The sequence below is a fragment of the Melozone crissalis genome, unplaced genomic scaffold (genome assembly GCF_028551555.1).
Source record: "Melozone crissalis strain CALT ecotype California unplaced genomic scaffold, PUWL_Pcris_2 ptg000132l_1, whole genome shotgun sequence".
In the NCBI taxonomy this organism is placed as follows: domain Eukaryota; kingdom Metazoa; phylum Chordata; class Aves; order Passeriformes; family Passerellidae; genus Melozone; species Melozone crissalis.
In genome coordinates, this window is record NW_026535905.1 from 2,351,308 (window position 1) to 2,357,393 (window position 6,086).

Here is a 6,086-nt window from a genome sequence, read left to right on the forward strand (position 1 = left end):
GCCGATTGGCTGCCGGCTGGCGCGTGGGCGGCGCGGCCCCGCCCCTTCCTCGGCCGGGCTGGAGACGTGGCTGTTCCTCGGCGCCGGCAGGGCGGGGCCAGCGGCGCGCACCACCCGGCGCGGGGGGAGCGGTTCAGAAAGCGCCTCCCCCCAGACCGGAGCGGAATGGAACCGTCGGGCGGGAAGCGGGCCGTGAGGGAGGGAGCGCCCGGGGCGGCCAGGGCGGAGCGGACACGGCGCTGAGTGCCGTGGGGCTGTGGGACAGACCGGGGACCCGGTCAGCTCAGAGGTCTTGTCCAGCCGAATTGATTCTATCATTCGGTGGTGCCCCCCCGGCTGTTTGGGCGGTACACGTAACCCTAACCCTGGTACCGAAATGGGCCCTGTGCTGACCCCAGGTGACCCCACGTTTGTGAGGGCTTTCTGTGCCCCCCAACCCCAGCACACACAGCCCCAGGTGTGGTAGCAGCCCCAGAAAGCCCCTGTGGTACCTTAAACTCCTGTTCCCTCCATGTGTTCACAGATCTGTCGTGGGAAATCGTGATTGGCCCGTCCCTGGAAGTGTTGCAGGCCAGGCTGGATGGGGCTCTGAGGAACCCGGGCTATGGAAGGTGTCCCTGCCCATGGCAGGGGCTGGAATGAACTGGTCTTTGAGGTCCCTTCCAACCTGAGTCATTCTGTGAGTCTCTGTTCATGGTATACTTGATATAAACAATATATATTATATGTAATTGCCCCCTTCAGGGTTAGTTTTCCCCCAGTTTTTTCCAGACCAGTTTACCATATTTTGAAGAACAGTCCTTTGTCATCCTGATGGTAGCACCTGACTGATGAGGATGTCATCTGCAAATTGGATTAGGGCTGATTTTGTATTTACTTCCAAATGACTAATGAAAATATTGATTACGTATGTGTGCAGTACAGCACATATGATCCTGGAGGGTCCCATTAGACACAGCCTTATTCAATATGATTTATAACCACCTATAAAAAAATAATCTCTGTGACCAGTGTTTAATGTATTCTTCACTGATGCTTTATTACCCTGTTTAATTAAAACATTGTGCAGTTCTAAGTAAAAATGCTTTTAAAAGTTTATTTCAGCTTTCCTTCCTTTTGGAGGAAATTGAATTATTTGTTGTCTTTTGGAAGCATGAAATGAGATTTCTATTAGACTCTGACTGGCATTACTAATTCTTTAATGAGTGACATAACACCCTTTTTTGCTGTTTATCCAGAACGTAATCCACAGATATGATGTTATTAAATCTACATTTCCTCCATATCATGCAGCCTCCTCTCCTGAAGACAGGCACCAACTTGGCACTTTTTCAGCCCCCTACAATTGCCCTGGTCAATCAAGGCTCACTAAGGAGGAATGTCCACACACAAGTCTGCATCAGCTGTTTCCAACCTCCTGGGCCACAGCTATCCCTGGAAGACAAGAGCTCCACTGGTCACTAATGCACTGAAATGAATCACATCCCTGTCAGGTGATTCCCCACACATGGATCTTCCTGCTCCTTTACAAACACACATCATAAATGTTCCATGAACACTTCTGCATTGTTATTGACATTTTAATCATGTCCATCTAGTAATGGGCCTGTACCATTCACTTGTAGTTTTCTGGGATTTAGCCTTGCCAGCTATGGATTTCCTTTGATGTGCTTCACTTCCAATAACTACTCTGCTTCTCACAGCTTCTCATTTATAGCAACACTTCCTTATTTCCTGCTTTCTCCATTTTGGCCATTTCTTTTTTAATTTTACTCACACTCTCCAGTCCATTAATAAAACAAGAGTTGTCCATGTTTTTTCTCTCTTAAAGTTGTGTCTCTTTGATTGCCCAATGAATTCTTTAAAAAGAGCTCATAATTATAATTTTTAGACTTGTACCTATTTTTTTCTTCCTGCTTGCACTCCTATTTTCTGATGATTTGGAAATACAGCACTTTTAGAGCACCAGGTGTATGCAAACCCAGGTCCCAAACACTGCTCCCCAGCCAACCCCTGAACTGCAATCCAGGGATTTTTGTTTGGGTTTTTTTACTTCCCTCATTATAACAAAGTGCAAAAGAATTTACCATGTGCCACCTGCCAAATGGCACATGTCATTTTTAGTAACTTAAATGACATTTTATCACTGTACCCATATGTTCTTGTGCTACTATTTTCTTTATTTAGATAACTCCTCTCTCTGGAGTGTCTACCCGTTCAAATGTTTATAAAGAGCAATCAAATTCCTTGTTTCTCTGGGCAAACCAAGCCAAAGGCTTTTATTCCTCTATTCCTCCCTTACACATTTGGCTCTCTGCTCTGACTTGCCCTCCCTTGCACCTGTCTCCATGTAAATTCTTTTTTTTTTTTTTTTTTGGATGGTGATGTTTTGAACAGTCACTTTGGAGGGTAAACTTAGTTAAATTTTAATCTCCATTATATTCCTGGACAATGAAGAAAAGCTGATTCCTTGCCATTTTTACAGTAACTCATCTCTTGTCCCATCACTTATTTGAGGGACTCTGAGACAACCACAGACCCCAGAAACTTCCAGAATATTGGGATATTCATGACTAAACTCGCACCTGTGCTGGGCGAGGAAGGTTTATCTCACAAACGCCACAGCATGACCTCATTCCCTCGCGTTCCCTCCCACCCCGCCCCGAGCAGCCTCCCAATCGCAGCCTTTCATTTTGGGGAGGATCTGCCGCTTCTCACCAGAGCACACGTTTTCTTCTAGACTCCTCCTACATTCCGTGGCACCGAGGAATAATGAATAATAATCAGAATGCAAAAAAGCTATTATTTTTTTTTTTTTTTGTTTTGGAAACATTGCTCCAAGGGGTGGACAACGTTATTCTCGAATCCTTACGACAAACGTGGCGATGCAGCCCTATAATTTTCTCTCTGTATTAAAAATTTTTGCCAACAAAACCAAACTTCCTGCTTTTTGCAAAGCGTGACTCACATCCTCCATTCTGTTTTGACTGACATAAGAGCTCTATTTCAGTCATATGACAATAACTTCGGATCTAACTAGCCACTTGTGTGGAAATCAAAGCCTGTTCTTGCAGGGATGGTGTTTTACATAACTGCACTGAAGATCCGCCTGCTTTTCCCGAATAACTCGCTCCTGGAAGAGCGAGGCGCGGCAGTGAAAGCCCAGCGTGCCACCTCGCGGCTGCCCTGTGCCCAGGGCCGTGCCCAGCGCCTCCCTTCTCCAGGAGAATGCAGACCTCCCAAAATCTGCGTGTGTTGTGATTCGCATACCGGCACCCCTGCCGATGCCTTGTCCAAGCAGAATAAAGCCGAGTAATTCTCTACCCGACGGATCAAACCAGAGACAGGCAGGTGTCATTCAGAGGAAATGTCACTGAACTGGAGTTTGCAGGATAAAAAATTAGATTGCAGGGATGTGACAGGCTTGGAGTGCTGCTGCCAACCAGAAAGAGAGTTTGTCTGGGTAATCTCCATCTCCCACTCGGTTTCACCAGTGTGTTGGTGAAGTTTTACTTTCAAGGGTCTTGGATTTTAGCTGTTTCATGCCTAATCAGCGAGAGAGGAGTAGTTAATTGCATCAACCCATCTGCCACCCAGGGGGCTGTGCCTTCACCAGGATTTCACTCGGGTTAGAATGCACTTTTCCAGCTGGTTTAGGCTGGGTTAAGCCTGCCATGGGAGATGGTCCCACAGCCTTCCCTCTCCCAGCCGATCAATCTTGCCGCCTTCCTCAGGAAAAGTCAAGGAAAACTGACCTTGATTTTTTGGTTGCTTAACCTTTCAGAAAGAGCAGCTCTCTGCCAACACATGGAACTAGCAGGAAAACTTGGCAAGTGATGGACCACAAGGTGGGAATGCTCCTGGTTTTTTCCTGTCTTAGACCAGGGCAGCTTAAGCCAGTTACAAAACTCCCCTTCAGACAGATATATTAAGTTTGGCTGACCCAATTCAACCTCACTCACCTGGCAAGAAGAAGCTGCCTGTTCTTGCCTTCATGGCAAGGTGAATCAGCACAGGGTGGTGGCAATGCCAGCACCAGCATAAACTGCAGCCAGGCTGCGTGTGGATGCTGACTGAAGGCACTGAAGAGCAGGCTCTTCCCTTTTTGTCAACAGCAAGCTGTTATCTCCTGTTATCTCAGCTACCATGTAATTTTCCTAGCGTGTAATTTCAGCCTCAGATGCAGAATTCAGCACCCGGAGTCACGCAGCCTGGAAGGGCTGAGCTGCTCCGTTCCTCAGTTCCTCAGCGTGGTTCTTGTCAGGGTTAACACCTCCTGCTTGCTGTTTGACAGGTGGAATGTCTGTTCAAAGCAGGTTCAAACTCCTCCTGGCACTGAAGCACACAGGGTGAGTTGGCTCCTGGAGAAGCTTTGACATGGGACAAAACCAGGCTTGTACAAAAGGACTTTGAGCTGTTTGCAAACAGAGCTGGTCGTTGCTGAAATTCACAGATCTGTTTCTAAAATGTCCAATACCAATTTTTAGTGCACAGGCAAGGCTCAGTACAGAATAAATGAAAGATTTTCTGCTTTCATTGGAGCTGTCACTCACCAAAAGATTCAGATAAATTGCTGACAGAAAGGTCATTATCTGGAAGTGGAAATGTTTCTGTTTCCCCAGGCACTGCAAGATGTTTTTCAAGCCAAAGCTATCAGCCATTGCTCTGAAGGTACAACAGGTTTATCACCCCACACTTCTGCACTAACACTCCCCACAACAGTGGGATGTGAGAGAAGCCCAGGATGGGGCTCCTGAGTCAACACAAAACCCTGACTGTTCTTCATTTCAGTCAAATACTTAGGATATGGGACAGAATCATCATAGAATCATGGAGTGGCCTGGGTTGGAAATCACCTTGAAGATCATCTCGTTTCAACCCCCTGCTGTGGGCAGACACCTTCCACTACACTAGGGTGCCCAGAGCTCCTTCCAACCTGGCCTTAAACACTGGGGCAGCCACAGATTCTCTGGGCAACCCGTTCCAGTGCTTCACCACCCTCACAGTAAATTTTTTCCCCTAATATTTAATCTAAACCTCCTCTCAGTTTAAAGCCATTCCTCCTTGTCCTGTCACTACCTGCTCCTGTAATGTCCCCCAAAGCTCAGTCAGCTGCTCCTTCAGTTTTACTCTTCTTGCATCGTGGAAGAGCACAGTGCTTGGGTCTGATTCCCTCTGAATATATATGTATTCATGTTCCCTATGAATATATGTTTTTACCCTTTCAAATGGGTAACTTGCAGGAAAAATCGTTGCCAGCTGGCAGAAAAACACTGAACCACTGCACAGAACCACGTGCAGCTCTTCAAATCGAGTCACCTGCTCTATACAGAAAGGTAAGGCCTCACCGAGATGAGATAAGCCGGGGCAATGATAATAGAGTCTTTGTTGAAATCCCACCCCATTGTTCAAGGGCTGATGAGCCGGCCCAGGGAGAACAAAAGGAAATGTTTCTAGTCCTTGAAAATCACAGCAGAATCAGAGGTTGGCAGCAAAAGCGAGCCAGTCATTCACAGAATTAAAAAAGAGAAGTCACGGCAGCTTTTCTGTTGAGCAAATAAAAAGATTATTCTCTACAAATTGTGGCCTGACCTTGGAGTGAGTAGTAAAGGGGTAAATACCTGCGATTCTCATCCCTCTTTATGGGATTGCAGCTGGAGAGAGACTGAGGTGCTTGTGAATGGTCCTAATGTGGCTCACAGGAGTGAAAGTCCTGCTGTAGAGAGACTTCAAGGTTGCTGTGCCTCTCTAGTATGTTTCAGAAACAACTTAATCAAAGGTCAGCCCAGGCTAGAGGGAAGAAAGATGGCAAATAAAAAACGGCTCTGTGTGCTTCAGGACCGGAGATCTCTGTGGGGTTGTGTCCTGACCCTCCTGCGGGGTGGGGTAAGGACTAAGTGCTGGTTGATACCATGTGCCCAGAGGACCCCTGGCATTTTTCATGGCTTGCTAATTTCGAGGGAGCTCGTGCTAAAGTTTGAGTCAAAGTCCAAGAAAGGCTCTTCCTCAAAGGCTGTGGCAGCCCGGCCAGAGTTCCAGTAACTCCCTGAGCTCAGTGCATTGCCCGGCCTCCTGCAGGGGCTCTC